The sequence below is a fragment of the Apis florea genome, unplaced genomic scaffold (assembly GCF_048593485.1).
Source record: "Apis florea isolate Af1SG1 unplaced genomic scaffold, ASM4859348v1 contig_2897_pilon, whole genome shotgun sequence".
NCBI lineage: Eukaryota > Metazoa > Arthropoda > Insecta > Hymenoptera > Apidae > Apis > Apis florea.
Genome location: NW_028256665.1, coordinates 558756 through 578289, shown reverse-complemented (window position 1 = coordinate 578289; position 19534 = coordinate 558756). Strand labels below are relative to the sequence as shown.

Here is a 19534-nt window from a genome sequence, read left to right as displayed (position 1 = left end):
TTTTTTATTTTCGACGACGAGGCGACGAGTTTCATCGACATCCCGTTTCTTTCTTTCGTTTTTCGAGGGTGAACCGCGCTCCCTTTATGGAGTGATCACTCGCGCTTCAAGATGAAGTCGAGGATGTTTCCGGATGACTTGTGTCACCGACTCTCCGACACGTTGAAATTGTTCCTCCACCTATTTTCTTCTCCTCCAGCGTTTTTTTTTTTTTCTATTACGAGTCCAATGAAGTTCTCTTTCTTTCTTTCTTTCTTTTTTTTTTTTTTTTTAAAGAAATACTCGTTCCAGAACGCTTTATATTCCTAGAGAACACTCTTGGCTCAATCTACACGAGTTTCTACACGAGTTTCCAACTTCCTCTTCACGCTCCATTAAAGCATTCCTTACGCGAACTCTTAATGGCATTCCAATACGAACGAACAATCTCCTTTTAACAGAGCATTTTCCAAGAGCATTTATATTCGTAAATAATTAATATCGAATTCGAAGATTTCAAAAGACACTCTGTCAACGTTTCTCAAACTTCAATCTTAATCGATTCGATTTATTTTCCTCGTTCCTTATCCAACCTCCGTATAAATAATCCAGATCGTTTCTCTAGATTCCTCGAACAAATTCCATCTATTTCTCGAACCACGCGTTTCCTGCTTCGTATCGATCTCTTTCAAAAAAAAAAAAAAAAACACGCAATCAGTTCGATCCATTCCTCGAAATCGAATGTTCGAATCCTTTTTAAGATCAAGTCGATTCGTGTAAAAATCTTTGGGCGAACAACCAACGTGTCCCTCCTATTTCGGTTCCTCGAGCTTTCTATTTGCAGGTAAACGTGCAAGTGGACGAGGTCGGACGGAGCCGTGTAATCTGCGCGAACGTGATCAGGAAAGGTGGAGAGGGGAGAGAGAACTCGGCTCGTCGGGGTCGTCCGCATTAGAACTATTCGTGCTTAGATCGCGAAGGTTGCGAGCAGAATGCAATCCGCAGATGTCGAGCAGCTGCCGCGGTAAATTGCTTTCGTGTCTTGCATTTAATCCCGCATTGGTAGCTTCTCTAGGCAACGATGACGAACGAGACGCCAGCACAGCTGGCATCGACTTTCCAATTCGACCATCCTCTTAACAACCGTCCTCTGCTCCGGGATAATAATATTTCCTAACTCGAACGATAGAGGTCTCCATGCTCGAACCATTTCTTTCTCTCTCTCAGATCAGATCAGACGGGAAAGAAATGTTATTCCACGATCGAATTTGCAAATAGGTTTCTCGATCATCGATTTCGCGTTAATTTTCCACCAACTATAACACGATCGGGATTAAATTTCGTTGGAACGAGGGAGAGAAACATTGGATGAAGGGAAACTTGGGAATTCCGGTTCGTTGCACGAGGCACCGTTTGTGCCTGCCTTGGACGACGTAGACGCTCGAGTTGGTCGAGCAACTTTTGCTTAATCGCTCGCACCCTCGTCGTCGCGATTTTATCGGGCGATACTTTATCGTGGGGGAGAAGTTTGGGTTTAACGATGGACAGGCGGAAAAAGTTTGGTAATAATTTCGAGAATTTCGTTGCTGGTCGAGATTTCGTCGAGACTGGGGGATGGGGAGGGGAGTTGATTCGGAAAATCAAGCGGCCGTCGACGGCAATTATTTCGAAGAAAAAGGAAGAAAAAGGTAGAGGAGGGGTAGAGAAGATGGCGAGGTATCGTGGTGCTTTTATTCCTTCGGGATTCCTTCGTGGTTCCAGCTCGATCGGTTCGCCTCGTAAAATCTAATACTTTGTATTCGGATTGGACGGTTTTAGGGGCTCGTAACAAAAGCAACAACCCCAGAAATCATTTCCCTCCCCCGTCGAGTCAAAGGGAGAAGTTTATTAAACGAGATGGTGTCCGATTACCGCCTTTTTTCCTTTTCTTTATCAATGTCCTTCTTATCAATCGCTTCTAACCTCTCGATCCTTAAAAAAAGATATCCGTTCCTCGTAAACATTTTACGCTAATTTGTCGTGATCGAAATGTTCCTATCCCAAACACCGTTACGGCCAAACCTTTTTCACAATCGGCAACGGAGTTAATCGATGGACTCGAGCGGAGAGAAAAAGTTGGTCTCTTTGTCGAAAAACGGGGATGGGACGTCGGGGCTCGTTCACGCGCACCTGAAAGTGTCTCCCAATTAAAAGTTTCGGAGTTTGGCCGGGGAAGTTTATCGCGTGGCGATCATCTCGTTTTCGGTGCGGAACGAATGGCCGGTTTTGCGGCGTGTCGATCGCAAGGTTTCGTTGCAACGGCCGGAAATTTAGTAAATTGTATGCGCGCCGGCGTGGCGCGTGCCTCCGCATAAATTGTCTCACGCACAACCCCCTTTTCGCGCCACCCTTCCGCTCAAAATAAATTCGGGATAATGAGCGTTATCGTTGCGTCATCCCCGTCCGGATTAACCGGCGAATTTAAATTGGCCGATGCGAGGGGTAGATTTCGATCGTCCTTTTGGCTTTCGAACGGATCGGGCCGTTGAGTCGACCAGATAAGAGATTGATCGAATTTGTCTCGTCGCTTTTTCCCCTCTACGATTTCTTTGTTCGATGGAACGTTTTTTTTTTTCTTTTTCAAGATCAAGAGACGATCTCTCCAATTTTTGACCGAGGAAGGAGAGGAACCTGTGTTCGATCGGGTTTTCGGTCGCGTGGGGAAACGTGTTCAACGCGGATAAGAGAAGGTAAATGGATAAATGGCGCGTGGAATTGTGCCCGAGAGGAAAGGAACGCTCGTTATTATTAAATCCAAACAGAATCCTAGAATCCTAATTCGCTTTCGTTATTTCGTTCGCTCCCTCGACTCGAAACGAGCGCAATTAAAGCGCTATTGTGCGGTGATCGCATGAAAAAACCTCTCGGAATATCACCCCTCTCGGCCACGAAAAATATTGACACGAGTGGTGGAGAGAGTGGTGGTTGCCCGTGTCGAGGCGCGGCGTGAGTAACGCGAAGAGAGAGAGAGAGAGAGAGAGTGAGAGGAGAAGCAAAGAGGAAGAAGGAGGAAAAGTAGAAGAGAGTGAAAGGAGGGAAAAACGCGGTGGTTGCGTGGGCGTAGGCCGACAACGCAAACAGCGAAACCTCGGTATCGGTACAATAAGTTGTAACAAATGGCTACCTCGGCCGTTCCCCTCCCCTCCCCTCGCGTAAGGGCGCGCGAAGAAAGGACGAAGACGAAGGGGACGAAGACGATGGTGGTGCCACGCCTCGGTATATAAAAATATCGGGGCGACGGTGGGCGTTTAAATAAACTTGTGCAGCCACGTCTCTCGCCGAGTCCTCGAAAACGAGACGAATGGGGGGAGGGATACGGCGGGGGGTGGAGGGGCAGAAGAAGAGGAAGGAGAGAGACGTGGTTGTCTCCACGTGGAATGAGAAATGACCAGCGAGAGGATATATCGGGTTTTATGGGGGCTCGGGTAAGAGCCACCGAAATGAACCACCACGGCCCGCAATAATATTATTGTTAGTGCTTGGTACGGAGGGTGCCTCGTAAATCAATCGTTTTACGCGCGCAAATTATTAATTGTTACGTTACATTCATTTTAGAACGTAGTACTTTATTATTCGGAAGTTATAGTATCGAGAGAATCGAACGATATCGAAGTTATTTTTTTTTTTTATTATTTTATTATATATTTATTATAATAATTTGGACGAACGATCGATCGCGATTTCGTTCGTGTAATTTATTTATGAGAGCGGAGGGAAGGGGAGAGGAACGATAAGGAGAGGAGAGGGCGATAATGGGAAGGTGGTTTTTGTAAACAAAAGGCCGCGACGCGACTCGGTCTCGAGTCACTTCCGCTCGGCGAGACGGCGGCCGTTTCCTCCGGCGCGAGCTCATTGTCGCGCGGCGATCGCACGCGGCATCGGAATGAGAAATTTCGGTCGTGCGATCGAGGCGAGAATTCGAGGCGCGGAGAGAAAGTTGGTGTTCCGGCTAATAATCGGCCTTGTCGCGATCGAATCGCCTCGATTAAGAGCGTGTCGCTGTTGCGTTTCGCGCAATTATTTTAACACCTTTAACACCGTTCCGACCGCTCCCGCTTTCTCTCTGAATTTTATCCATCGGATCTCTCCCGCTTGAAGAAACGAATCCGAAACTCCTTTTTCCTCTATCTGATTCGCCCCAAGGACGACGCGATAAACGAAACGGGCCAATAACAGATGCTTATCGGATCCACGGTTGCGCCATCACGCTGATCGACACGAATACTCGGTAATAAACGGCACACCACCAGTTCTCTCTCACGTAGCATTCCGTGGCGTGAAAACATCTTGTTTCCAGCTCCTACGGATGGGTGATTCGCCTGAAAATTATTGCCTTTTGAATTTCGTGTCTTTTCGTCCTACGCTCTGCTCTCTCTCTCTCTCTCTCTCTCTCTCTCACGTCGTTGCGTGTAAAAGAATGTCGCGAGATCGAGCAAAAACCACCGCCGCCGAATTGTTTCGTTGTTATTACACGTTCGAACGGCGGGGTTAAGTGATTCGAACGTTTGGTTAAATCGGTAAGTTCGATCGTCTGATTGTCTCAAAGTCGTTCTCTTCAATTTTCGAACGATTCGATTATTAACGAGCGTTGTAATTTGAGGATCGTTCGTATCGATATGTATTTATTTGATAATTTGATTCATGGATGAACTTTCGTTTTATTTCGATTTTTGTTGAAAATTCGTTTCAAAATGCGAAGCGAATAGAACGTAACAGTCTTCTTTTTTTGTTTCGAACGAGTTTGCCTGTTTAGGAATGGAAACCTCATTTCGAAAGAAGGAAGAATTAGTTTTTGGAGTAGCGAGGACTCGACACGATGGGCGGATCGTTTATACACGCGGTCCTTTTGGCCTCTGTGAAATATATAGCCGAGGGTTTCACCCTTGAAAAGGCAATAAAAACCGTCTCGTGCCCAACCGTCGAGTGCATCGACGTCTTGAGCATCGTTTCTATTTACGGTTGCGCTTCGCACGTGTTGCGTTTCAAAAATTTATGCTCGTTGAAAAACGCGTATATAATATCGTGTCGTCGATCTCTTTCGTTTCGTCGCGTTCGTCGATCAACAATGTATTGATGTATTAATTTCTCGTATATTAATCTTATCTCGGCGAATATTAATTCTCTCTTGCGCGTCCAACTCCAGAATCGTACAGACTTAAGAAGACCTCGATAAAGAAAGAAAGGGGTGGAGGGGGTGGGGGGGAGTTCCCTTTTATAGGAACAAGTCGAAGGGAATTATCAGACGTCGAACCATTTCCTTCGAAAGAAAGAAGATCTTTCTCGCTTTCTACCTTCTTGAATGCTCTTTGTTCCACCAGTTTGTTCTCGAGAATCAAACCCGACAAATCCTTCTCGCGATTCTTGCCAAGTTCGTGATCCCTCCGCCAATACACTCCTCCTCCCCATGGCCACCTTTTGTTCCATTCTCTTTGTCACAGTGTATCGGTTTTTCTGTCATTTCGTTCCCTCCACTTTCCAGTTAGGGCCTTCTCCTCCCCTCCGTTGTTCTCTCCAAATCCCCATGGTCAACCGCTCCCTGAAATTGCTCCATCTGAACACTGCTCCTCGTCTATTTTTCTTCTCTCTCTCTCTCTCTCTCTCTCTCTCTTTTTCACGACTTCGTAACGTTTTCCCTCTCGATCCGTGAAAACGAGATTTTCCTTTGACCTCTCGCAAATAGGATTTCGAATCGTTTGTAGATTCGAAAGTTTCTTCCCGCCACTTTTCTCCTTCGTTCGCGATAGACAGGCGCGTTTCTCGAAAATTGTTGTGTGAAAATTTGCCCAAAAGAGTCGATCGGTGCTTTGCAAAGATCTAATATCGATGGATATTTTATTCGTATATATATCGAACGATGAAGAAGGAACGTTTATCCGACTCTCGATTCCAACAGGCGTGTGTCAATAGCGTGCGGGTGAATGAGCGAATTCCGTTATATTTGAATCATTGGTGAGGAAGAATAAGGTTGGAAAGGTGGTGTCGAGACGGTCGTCGTTTGCGGAATGCAGCCAGGTCCGGGGGCACCGACTGCGATGTATAAATAGCGGTCGGCGTTACCCGAGTTCGGCTATTATTGGAAACGTCGCGGTTTTCCACTCCATTTTCTCTTGTTTCGCGCGAAAAAACGGCGTGGACGAGGTTTTCTTTGACGGTCAGGGCCTGGTGGGCGGCGTGCAGAGACACGCAGTCGACGAAAATAGAGGATGATACTTGAACCTCGAGGAGTTCTCCGACCGAATCCGAGTTCGATCTATTAATAATCGGCCATCGAAATAATATTTTGCCCCGCGTGATGGATGAAACGGATCCACTTGGCGGCCCAACTCATTTTCCAAACTGATCGTTCCAAACGAAATTCGTACAAAATGAAAGGCAGGAAGGAAGGGAGGAAAAGGAAGCGACGTAGAATTTAATCAATTCGTTTCCGTTTCGAAACGAGAGAAAAACGGGAAAATCCCATCGATATTTTCGTATCCTTTGATTTATCCGCTCGCGTGAATGTGACGCGTGGGAAACGATCATCCACGACGAACACGTGGATTCTCGTTTCGTATCCGTCCATATTTTCTTTTCCTCCTTTTGTCGACGACGAAAAAAAGGGGAGGAGAGGATTTCGTTGGTTTTCGTTGATCCGAGATCGAGAAGCGATCGATTCGCGCGCGAGTCGCAAATAACTCGTGGATTTTTTACTCTCGACGAATCATCAGAGTTTATCCCCTCTCTTACCCTCGCGATATTTTTATCTTTTATCTTTTCAGCGGCAGATTTCCAAAATTCCACGTATTCCACGTGGAAGAAACGCCTTTTCCTCTTTCCTCCTTCTGATCTCTCGAAACCGTTAAGGGAAGTTCTAATCGGCGGGATACCGGTTGGAGGAAGGCTGGCCGGCCGGCTATATTTAAACTGGCGGGCCACGATGTTCCACGATTGGGATGCGTGGAAATGCCACGGGACGTGCTTAACGAGCGGAAGTACGTTGCAGCTGCAGTCGAGCTGCGAGAAGGAGGAATCCTCCCGTGTTGCTCGCTTTCTTTGTCTTCGCAAAAATCAAATCGATCCTTTCGCGCGACCAATATTTTCTCTCGTCTAAACTTTGACTCTTCTTTCCAAAAACACGAGCGGAAACGGAAAATTTTGCACGGGTGGAGAAAAAAAAAAAATGTTGGGAAGATTAACGGTGGAAAAGGTCGGAAGGAGGGGAGGGAGAAATAAAAACGTTGTCTCGAAGGGTGAAACGATACGATACGAACGAATTTATACGTGTGGCTGGTCGAATGGAAATTCGGTTGAATGCGTTCGAAACGTTGAGTCGATCATCCTCTCGCTTAGCGAGAGAGCTTTGTCCCGCGCTTTCCACGGGATTAGAATTTGTCGAATCGGCCTGTCCACTTGCTCCTTTGTTTAACTTTCGGCTTCTGCCTTTGCCTCCCTGTGATTTATCTTTTAAATCGATTCGAAACGCTTCGAGTCGAGTTAAAACGAGTTTAAACGAACTCGTCGCACGCAGAAAAATATAAAACTTGCCATTTTCATTCGCTTGCATTTTCATCTTTCTCTCGGGGAACGGTCTCAAAATTACGAGGCAATATTATTATTTTCCATTTCGACTATATAGAACGACGAAACGTTGTGGAATTCGGTATAACGTAGCGGGATTCGATTTGTCGACTCGAGGCCAATATCCGTGATAGGGAATCGTAAATCCCTCGGACAAATCCCTTCCCCCGATTTCCATTCGTTTGCCAACAGCCGTTGGAGCGTGTCTTTTGACCCGGAAGCGGCGCACTACGGTGCAATACGCGAGTCAGGGAAGACGATTTGTCCCCCCCCTTCTCTCTCTCTCTCTCTCGTCGCTCAATTACCAACGTATTCGAGCGTATCCATGCGCGTCGCTGAAGTGTCCACTTCCTTGAAACGATCCAATTTTGCCCCCGGTGGCGGACCAATATCGTCCAATTGCCGTCCTGGTCCTGGCGTAGCGAGAAATTGCGGCGAATCCGCGGACTGTTCGCGCAACCAGTTCCGCGCTCGTTTCCCAATTATCAACGTTTTCATCTCGTGAATCGTTGGACGGAGGAACGTTGGTCATCTCTTCGATATTCGAGGTTAAGAGATCCAATTTTATTATTTGTTACAAACTCGTGCGTATACGTGCAACGAATCGAGAGATGCTTTTAATTTTCTTTCGTGCGTTGAGAAGTCTGTTTACAAGATGAGGGGGGGGGGAAGGGGGATTGTGCATCCCCGCCCCGAGTAATGAAGAAATTAAATCTGGCCGAGTGATGATCGAGTCGATTACGCAGGAAAGTTTGTTAATTAATACGGAATCATCGCAATTAATCTCTCGTTACGCGGTCAACGTGAGATTAATTGCCAGCCATCCGACGTAATTGCGATAATTAAAAATCCGTTTGCGAAAAATACACTCGAGGATATATATCGCAACTACTCTTTCAATAAATCGAAGGAAGGAAGGATTTTTCGTGAATGATTTTTATCGTCAGATTAAGACGATTCGTTCTTCGTTCGCGCCCAATCTCCTGCGAATCGTCAGGGAATGCACGCAGCAGCGGATGTATATAGGAGATCGATCGTGTTCCAAATCCTCTCCCCCCTCTGTTGCCAACAACGCGAATAAACAGCACGGTTTCCAATTACTGGGTCGTAGAACGAGGCGTGGTCGATTAAAAGTGCTCTATCGAGCATCCCAGTTTATGCACACGAATCGGGAAAAAACCGAAACTTGCTCGTTCGTTGCCGCGTTATTTCCTGTATCAGCTCGTCTCGTCGCGGCTGGTGTATGGCGGGGAAAAAGAGGCGGCCCGTTCCCGTTGATTTCGAACGTCAGTTTTCGAGGAATCAAGTCGACGTTGATACCGTGCCAACTGGAACGGGGGAGAAGATGAGAAAAACCGTGGAAAAATAGAGAGGGGAAGAGATATTTTTCTTGGGTTGGAAATCCATTTCTGATTCTACTCGTCGTAATCCGGATATTTTTTTAATCAACCCGAGATAACGGATCTCTCGATCAGCAGGAGGAAGTGACGCATCGTGGCGCAGAACGCGCAACGTTTCGCTCGAACGATAAGCGACGAACGAGAGTAAACGCGTTAATAACCGCGGTTTTGCGAATTTTATATAAAACCACGTAATTACCGCTAAATATCGCTCCTTTCGATCCCTCCGACGAAGAACAATTCCCGTAGGCGTGCGCTCTTTTACCTCGAATTATCGATGTGTACACAGGAAAAAGATCAGGCATATCCATCGAAGAAGAGTAACTCAGTTGTTTTCGCCTTCGAGCGTTACGCAGCAAGCGCAAAGCGACTCGTGTTACTCACGCCTCGTGGTTAGCCGATATCGATTTTATAGGAAACCCGCAGCGCGATAATCGATAATAATTAAGAACACCTGGAGACGCGATTCGTCCTTATACGATCGGCGTGCAAAACCGTCATCGATCGATCGTGAGAGAAAAAGCGAAGACAGGAAGTAGGGAAGTCCTGAACCCAGTCGGTTATCCTCGTATCGAACGATCGTTGGAAAAAATGGTGCGTACACGGCTCGCGTGCGCATCGCGTTTAGTCGAGACAGCAGGAGATAAGCAGCATCCTGTTTGCTCGTCGTCGCGTCGAAATTTGTCATCGACCGTGAAAACGAACGACACGTCTCTTCCTCCTCCTTGTTTTTTTTCCTCTTCTTTTTCTTTTTTCTTTGTCTTGCTTCCTTCCCTGGCTCTCGACCTGGATCTCGAGATTGCTTCACCTTGATTAAATCAATCAGAAATTTTCAGCCCGGCTATTATTAACCCGGGCTGAAAAGCGGGTGCTGCTCATTGTGTTGCGTTATACAAGCGACCGGTTGTTGCGCCGATATCGCGAGCGGAGAAATACGCGCTCGAATGGATGGATCTCTCGTCGCGTTCTATGCTGAAATTTTCAGAGTTCAGCTGAGTTCGTTGGATTAATAAAGGGAAGAAGGGTGCGCGAATCTTTGCTTTCCGTATCGAGCTGTTCCGATAAGATTCGAACAGCGTTTATTGGTCGAATTCGAAGTATTTCTCGAGTATTGTATTTCCTCGTTTCGATAATCCCTGCTCGATAATGCCAGCCACTCGAGAAATATCAATAAAACGCGGTATCGCCGGAACCAGAAAAGAAAACGAAGAGAGAGAGAGAGAGAGACAGGTTTCTTACAAGAAAAAATTTCTCGGCATTGTCGCGTCCTCCCCGATAACTTTTCGATATGCTATCTATCGTGCCCTCTATCGATACACCTTCGATAACTTCACCGCGATTTCGATTTCGTGGATCTCATTTCAATAAGCGACCGAGTCGCGACTCTTCGATACTTTTAACCGCGCCGGGGAGGGGAAATGTCGAAACCAGGCTTAATAATGCTAATGGACGGGCGAGCGCCGATGCCAAGACGCGAGATCCAAAAAAGAAAAGGAGGAAAAAAAAAAATAACGTTGGAAAAACAAAAAATCAGACAGATATCGAGGGAAGAAAAGAAGAAATGGCACGGGCCGAAGGATTGCCTTTTAGCCTTATTCCCTTTGAGAGTCTGAGGTGCTGGCAAACGCGGTGAACGAGCATCGCGAAGTAATCCGCAAATGAATGATTTTATGCTTATATTTCGGGAATTGCAAAGGGTGCACAAGTGTGTGGCGTTCACAAACCTTCTTCCTCTCTTCTAAAATTCATCCGTGCGCGTCTATCGACGATGGAAAACAAACGAGCACCGCTTCTCTTCAACATCGATTCATCAAAAGTCGGGGAAAGTCGGGCATATAGGCGAGCGAACGATAGGGCACGTATGCTCGAAAGAGGAGGAGGCTGCGCGGTTTATCGAACGAGGCCCGATGCCGTAAAATCCGAGACAAACGTGCCGTTGTTTTCGTAGGAGGGCAGAGATAATTCCGTGCGAACAAGCTCGATAATTTATCGGAAGAGCGATGGATATTTTCGTCCTTTCGACAAACTGTATCCGCAAATCTTGCCTCTCTCTCTCTCTCAGAGAAGATTTGCATGCGCGTGACTTCGCAAACACCGTTCCTCCATTCACCGCTTTTAGCCCGGTTGCAAAGGGTTTCGAAATTGTACGAATCGTCGAAGGGCGGCGACGATTAATCGTCAGTTAGCACCCTCGATTCCAGGGTGAATATTAGGCCGATATTAGTTTCAACCAGTCTAATTTGTCGATCGACACGAATGTGCCGATTTCCACTTCCTTTCTTTTTTCCGTTCTACGATTATTCAAAATTAATTAATTCCATTCTTCTCGAATCGAGCAACACGTTCAAACGAGGTCGAAAATTTGTGCGCGGATGTTCGAACGCGGCGGCAGGCGAATGGAGGGACGGCGGTTTTTTGGGGACTGGACACCGGGTCTAATTTATCATTTTACTCGACAGGATGTTCCCTCGAATCGCACGATACGCGGCCCAACTTTAAAAAAATTCTCGTTTCCTATCGCGCTTAGAATCTAGAATAGACGGACCGGGTGCAACAGCTGGTTGCAAAATTTCTGCGAAACTTGGTGGAAATGGAAGGAAACGTTTATCGAATATCAAATATGAAACGAAATTTTAGCAATTATTATATCTTGTGCAAAATCGAGATCGCGTGCAACAACAAGTTATTTGGGAGTGAACGAGCTTCCTCGCGTCTCGAGCTTGTCCATCATTCGTTCCTCTATTCTTTCGCGCAGAAGAGAAAGGAAGAAGAAGAGAGAAAAAAAAAGGACTTTTTTCTTCAATCTCTCCCGTTTCACGTCCAATTAATTTCCGGCCGGGCTTTCATTGCTCTGAAAGCAAAGAGAGAGAGAGAGAGAGAGAGCGAGTCGATATCTCGTCATCGACGACAGAAAGGAGCGATGACATCGCGCGGACACACGCAAGTCTCTAGTGCCGCGCGCATTGTCGTTCGAGTGCACCAGATATGCACGAAGCGCGCGACAGCTTAGCCGACGACCCATGTTTATTCCCCCCCGAATATTTTTCATCGAATCGACGGGCAACGCGACGTTTAAATCTTCTTTGCTCCTCGTATTGAATATTGCTTCGAAATTCGTCGAACCGTCTCGAACACCTTTCCGCTGCATTTCTGCGACTGACGCGGATAAACCGAATTGGAGTGAAAAATCGAATTTTCCACCCCCTCTGACTTTTTCGTAAGCGAGAGTTAATTCACGGTTCTAAATCTAATCTTCCATTTTGTTTTGTTACGACGACTCGTTAAAATGGCCGATCCGAAAGTAAATTAAAAATCGTGAACGAAATGGAATTTCACGGGATGAAACTCGGTCTTCGAATGATCCAACAGTTTTCTCGCAACGCGCGAGAATTCTTTGGACGCAGTTTAAGTTGCAAAACATCGTTCTCGGTGAGCAGACGAGAGAGCATCGAACGACGAGAATCCTCCTCTGCTTGTTTTCGAGTCAGAATTAAACTTATGCCTCTCCTTATAGAAAACCACGAGTGTTCCTCCTCCTCTTCCTCGGCCGATTTCTACCGCCTCGGCAACGAGTCTATAATTATATTTGCCTCCTTGCAGTCTCTGACATTTCTTGTGGACGTTTTGCACCGCATACGCAGACGACTTCGAAATAAATACGGATCGACTTTTGCATTTTCCGATTTCGCGCGATCGAACGTGCTTCGGAAGATAAATCGCGATGTTATCGCGCGGGGAGACGATGCCGAGGGAGAAGTTTCTTCGTGGAATCGATAAAAAATAAAGATTGGAGCTGTTATTCGAGATAGATAAGAGGCTTAAACGAGGCTAAAACGAAGCGGTGGGATAAATTGAAAATAAAGAAGAATTCCACCGAAATTAAATTAAACCTTAAAAATTGGGGGGGGGGGGGGGAATCGCAGTTGGGGAAGCAGAATTGTTTAATCTTCGATCGATCGAAATTTGTACGAGGAAATTGTTCCACGATATTAAATTTATATATCAAGATTGTTGCGAAACATTGGAGCAGCGATTATCCCCGGGAACGGATGTGATCGATGCGTTCACCCGCGAGTTTCTCTCGGTCCGACCTGTCTCCATTACTCGAAAACTCTAATTGGGGTTGAACCGCAACCGGCGGTGAGATTATACAGCGTGTGTGGCCTTGTGTGTACACATGGTAATAGGTACCTTTGGATCGTGCTCCTTTGGAGCGTCACGACGATAATGGAAGCCAAAGAGGCGGTTGTTGGAGAGAGGAGCAGTGCGCGCCTCCCCTCGAGTATGTTTGACCGCTGATCGATCCATTTGCCTGTGACTTTGGATTTCGTGTAAACGCTTCGGGTCAAGGCTACGGAACGCATTAGCCGAGCCTGTTTGCTTCCTTTCTCTCCTCCGCCTTTTCTCCGAACCGGCCACTCGCGTTAATTGAAAAATATCGTATCGACGAGGAAACAATTTTCGCGCGAAGAAAACGGAGAAGAGGAAGGAGAGGCGATTCGTTGCTTTTACAGAGAACAAAATATTTCGCGTTTCGAGAGAACGTACGTTCATCCAAAGATACGGAGATGCACACAGGAATCTTCGAATCGAAGTTTCATCTCCAAGGATTTCATCTCTAAGGATGATTCAATGGGTATCGTAAAAATGGAAATACTGGAAAAGTTAAAAAAGAAAGAAGGTTATCGCGTCCACTCGTTTCAAAGATCGGAATTTTTCAGCTCGAAACGGCGAGGGGGGGGGGGAGAGAGAGGAGTGGACACGGAGGATTCGTCGCAGCCTCGGTTCGTACGCAGGTTCGTGTAGGTGCGTGAACGCACGAACGAGTTCGAATGCGGCACCTGAGTGAATGCATCTGCCGTTTGGTCCAATCCCCGTCGACCCCCACGGGGGGAGGATGGGGGGTAATTCGACCCCCGTGAATTGTTATGGCGGTGCGTATCGAGGGTTGCATGGAGTGCAGCTGGGGTCGTAGAAACGAGTCAACGGTGTCGAATCGATGAATACGATGAAAGAGAACAGTCGAAAGAGAATCGTGATGATTCTCTGAAATCGCACGTTCTTTGCACGTTCTTTGTCGCTCATGGAAACATGGAACGGCGTCGAATAGTTTAATCGGTAAAATTTAACTATAGAGTTTCCAAACGATTCGCGAACAATTTTTAATCTGGATTATCCTTCGATAGGGAGGAATAACAGTTTTGTTTCGAGTCGAATTGTTCAATTGTTTCATTCCGTACCCTCGTACTTTTTTCAACGAGAAAATTCTCGTTTATTAAAATTAATTCGAGCGACGAGTTGCTCGCAAGAGTTGCCTTTAATTACGATTTGTTTCGAACGCGACACACGATTTGCAGAGACAAATTTTCTCGCGCAGGGAAAATCGTGTACGAGAGATTATACCGGGAGAGGGGGGGAGGGGGAGGGGGATGCATCGGTGCATCGATGCGGTTCCATCTTTAATTAAACTCGCCCAAAGTCGGAACGCGCCGTTCGTTAAATCCTTTTAATTAAGCTCGGTTTAATCAGCAGGCTCGGGACGCTTGTGGCGAACTGAAAAAACACGATTAACGATCCTTCGCTTATACTTCGTCCCCGTGAACGATAAATCGCGTGAGTTTTTCACGTCGAAGAAATTATCCCGATTAAATGGAGAACCGTTTTACCACCTACGATAATATACCAAAAGAGAAAAGAGAAAAGGGAAGCTAGAGAGAAGAGAAATGGATTGGGAAACGTAAAACGTAAAATTGGGCTGTTTGGAAGCGTAGCATTCGGTTCCCGTGCTCTCCTTATCCTGTCCCCGACCGACAGGATGGTTGAGCACGAGGACGATTTCCTCGCGGCATTGCGCAGGGAAGAGCATCGGCGTGGTCCTGTGCTCCTGCGGGAACAGGCGGAATCGATAGCCGCACATGCGCGTGCTGGACGCAGAGGGAAGCAAAGGGGAGAGAAAGGGGGACGGATAGCTGCATCTACTCTCGAGTTGAGGGAATCGGGAGGGCGAGGGGGCGAAGAAGCGACCGGCTCCACGTTGAATCCCTCGCGGATCAGCATCCAGTGTTCGCAACGCCAGTCGCGATCGCGCCGCTCCTCCGCTTCGAACCTCGTTCGCCTCGAACCGTCCTTCCTCCCCCTCCTCTCCCCCACATCTCGAAAATATCCTCTCTCCGATTTCGTCGTGTCAACCTCGTCTCTGTTCGCATCGACGGTGAAAAAAAGAAAGAAGAAAAAAAAAAATTGACGGACGGAGAACATTTTAAAAGATTTAGAAAATTTTCGTGCGGCCTCAAGTCGAAACGATGCTGTCGGTAGTTTCTCTCTCTTAGATTCGGAAGGAGGACACGTCGAAGCGAGATCGAGATGTGATCGATCGATTCCTGTCCCATCGCGTGGTTATCGCACACGTTGTCGGCGCGAGAGAGGAAATCCGATGATTTCATTTAATCCGCTGCCCCTCGCTGGAGAGGACGAAGGCCCATGACCGTTCGATCCCGCGATGACCGTCTTCGAACGATCGCCAGGTTCAAGAGCGACACGGTGTTTTACGTCCCCATCTCCGATCCTTAGCTTCGATCGAGGAGGGATCGCCTCGAAGATCGAAGGAAGAAAGATCGTTTCTGAAGTAATCCGAAGTTGACTCGCGGGACGGGTCAGAGTCCAAATTTTTGTGCTTCTCTCTTCGATCTCTCTTTCCACGAGATCGTGCTCGCCATCATGCCGGGAATAATCGTGGATTCGCGTGGATTTTTGTGAATTATCGAGGAAGAGGCGGGGATTGTTATTATTCTTGGAAGATGTGAGCGAGGCAAAGTTCGGACGAGAGAAGCTGGCCAGGAGATGGACAGGTTTTTCCGGTGGAAAAGCCACAACAAGGCGCAGGAGGACGTGAGTATGCGCCAACAGCGTCACCACCGCCGCATTTCCTCTCCCGAGGAAAAATTTACATTCGATCGGGCGGAGGCCCAGAAGGCCCCCGACTCGGGAACAATAACGCGCCGGATAAAGGAGAATAACGCGGGAGAGGAGTGGAGAAGACGAAATTATGCATGTATTAGGAGAACTCGGGTTAAGCGAGCTCTCTCAGGTGGAACGGGTTCCTAGAAATTGTAACTCGATTTCCTCTCTAGGCTCTCTGTGAACGCGTAGGATTATACACTTCCCTAAACCGGTTTCCGCGGTTTAAAACACCGAACGTTACGTGTAACGCGTGACCGACCATCTCGCGGAAACACGGCCTGAATGAACGAGACATTTTCCGAGATTATTCCTGTTCCTAACGTTATTCCTGTTTTTTTTTTTTTCTTTTTTTTCGAAACGCAAACTGTATCGTAACGAATCGATCCTTTAACCTTTTTCTTTTTCTTCTCGATACGATATGCGCGGAGGATCGTTTACGTTTTGCTTTCCGACGTGGAATTTTAAAGTGTTTCCAAATTCGTGGTTAAAAAAATATCTTTCGCATGTTCGTTTAAATTCGTTAAATCCAATCGTCTCTCAGAAGCGAAACACACTCGACGTTTTATATCGTCGCTATAAATTCGAGTGACTCGAGGAAACAATGTTTTGGCACGAGTCGCTGCCCCATCGGAGGAGAAAGGCTGATTCTTCGGGAATTCTTCCGGACGGAGACAAATCACGTATTTTTCTCGCGCGAGAGAAGGCAATCTCCTCGTATCCGTAGCCAAGAAGAGGATTAAATGAACCCGTGCTACTTTTCCCCCTCCTCTTTGTAGCCGAATTCGAGCGACGTCTTTTGGACTTTCCCCGAGACTCCTATTTATCCTCATTTCAACCCCTTAATCCTAAAAAAAAAATCGAGCGAATAAACCCGAAATTTCTCCATCTTTCACGCGGCGAGAAAGATTTAGAGGAGATCGTTTTCTCTCCTTTTCCTCGTCCATAAACCTCGATGGAAATGGTCGCGTTTAATTTCGATTTTTACGAAAAAGTTTTCTCTTCTTCTCTCGACTCGAATTTTACGAGCTATTCTCCGAAAACACACTTTCTTACTCGAGTTCGATGGGCCGAAATATCGCTCGGCGCGCGATGAATGCTGCGGCATCCTCGATATCGCATGACTTCGTTGCACGCATCGTTGGCGTGCATTTCGATTAATCATGCTTACGCGTCGAGCAAGTATTGACATTAGAATGGAAAATTTTCGTTATATCGGATACGTATCTTTGCGGAGTCAACAGGATTGAAGGAAGAAAAAAAAAAAAAAGAGAACGAATTCTTGGCACGCGAGTTTACCCTTCAAACTTTTTTAAACCTTCTTCCCGATCATTTTTTCACGCTGTTTCCTCTCCAGAGAACGTTTCAACGTGAAAAGTTTCCCGCTCGAGTCGAGAGAACTAATCTCGCGTGGTTATTGCTCTCGATTAAATCGAAAAGTTGGAAGCGAAAAGTTTTTATCGCTCGGCGATAAAGCGGGGGAATAAATTGGTGGCAAGCCGGTCTTTCCTTCTTTCTTTCCTTCTTTTTCCCTCCCTACTTTGGATTTTTCGCGGGGAAAAAGCGCGAGTCCTCGAGAGGGCAGCGTGAAAGGGCCAGAAAGCTCGAGTCGGCTCGAGTCGAGAGTAAACTCGCTCTTTGCACGGGTAAACCGACACTCGGCTAGTGCGAGCTTTTCTGCTCTTTTCACTCGGCCGTTCCGCCGCCCGGAAGAGAGCCCGTGGCCATGAAAAATGTAAGAGCCACGCGCGCGCGCAAGCACAAATTATTTCATCATCGGTGGAGAACGTCTCGAGGGAGTTCTTTTCCTCCCTGTCGAGAACGCTTCCACCGTCTTCCTTCCACTCGTAGTCGAAATTTTCACGAATCTTCTTCCAAAAAAAAAAAAAAAAAAAAAAGAAGATATAGGAGACGGCGATTGACCCAGTTTGATTCACGATCGAGAATACGCTCGAGAATAAATCGATCGTGTTGGCTATATACCGCGAGATCGGCATAAATTAAACGTTACTAACGTTTCAACCGCGTACAATCCTCCTCCTCCTTCTCCTCCTCCTCCTCCTTCTCTCGAGTTGGAATCGCGGAGAAACTCGATTCCTCGGAGGATAAGATCGGAATCGAGTTGATTCGAATGCTCGCTTCGACTCCCACGCGCTCGTTTCGAGGATCGTTCGCGGATCGATTAACTCCTCAACGAGCGGAACAAGCGTAGAAATTTGTTGGCCTTTCTGCCCTATCGTCTCGTGGTGAACTTGGATAACATCCGCTAAATATCCGTGACAATGGCGAGAGGAGCGCGCGAGAGCAACGTTATAACCGTGGACGAGTTTCGCGTTACAGGAAGAGTCGGGTTATCCGGTCGAATCTAATTGTTGTGCCTGTTGGCCGAATGGTGGTTACCGGGTCGTTCACCACATTCACGCCCACGCTCTTGCCTCGACTCGCCAAGAAGCCATCGATGTAACGCGGCGTCCCTCTCTCGTCGGCTACTTAAGCTCTTGCGATTTATCGGGGCTTGACGCGCTTCGGTCAACTCGAAAATCAACCATTTCTCTCTCTCCCATTCTTTTTTCCCCAGCTTGTATATATACCTCTTATCGCCGTTTTACACGCGCCTAACAACATCCCCTTCTTTTTAGAGAATACTTCATTTTGCGCTTCTATGGAAGAAACTTTTCTTTAAGACTTTTCTTACACGCGCGTCGAAGCGAAGATCGATATAGAACGATCGATCGGCAAAGTCGAAATCCGTGAAAATGGAGGAAACCATCGGTTCGTTGCCTGGATAAACGATCGAGAGAGAGAGAGAGAGAGAAGAAAAAAAAACTACGCATCATCGACCCGTCTCAAATCCCTTCGTGCGAAAAAAAATCTCTTTCGCGTATCGTTATCGCTCGGCAAAGCCGTCACGAAGCATTCGACGAGCAACGCCGCACACGCCACCATTTCACCCCCATCGTTTCCAACTTACCCCGCCGCGTTTTACTCCACTCGCCTCGACCATCGTTCGACGAGCCAACCGTCGAAGAATCGCCGATACACACACACACACACACACAGAGACGAGTCCCGCGTGAGATGCCTGCCCTCCGGTCACGTGGTTGGACAGGGGCGAGGGACGGAGAGGAGGCGATCTATCAGGCGTAGCGAAACGTGTACACACGGAGTACACACAACACGGCTGTGCCCAGTTTTCTCCTGTCCGTTAGAACGTTTCGCCTCGTGTTCCTCCTCGCTCTGTGTATATAGGTGTGCGTATATAGATTGGCCGAAGGCATTGTGTGTCCACCGTGTGTGGAGCTGTTGCTTGATTAACCGCCGTGGAACGGCCACGTATACACACACACACACACACACACACGATCGAACGACCGACCGACTCGGTTCTCGCATTATTTACGGTTAATGGTTGAAAACGCGGAAGTCCGCTGGCTGTGCGCCATCGTCAGAGAAAAGAAGAAGAAGAAGAAGAAGAAGATTTTAAACTATTTTCCCCGTCGCGATAGAATTCGCGATATCAGGTGAGGAAATTCGGATAAAAATTCTCTTATCCAAGGAGAATATCGACAATATCGCGATTATTACAATATTGCGTTTCCGTT

The 19534-nt window shown here is 47.1% G+C and overlaps 1 protein-coding gene across 2 annotated transcripts in view; it reads left to right on the top strand.

Moving 5' to 3' along the window:
* The window catches only part of LOC100864650 (uncharacterized), a 60695-nt gene that overhangs the window by 20513 nt on the left and 20648 nt on the right, over positions 1–19534 (top strand). The gene's annotated exons all lie outside the window — the stretch shown is intronic.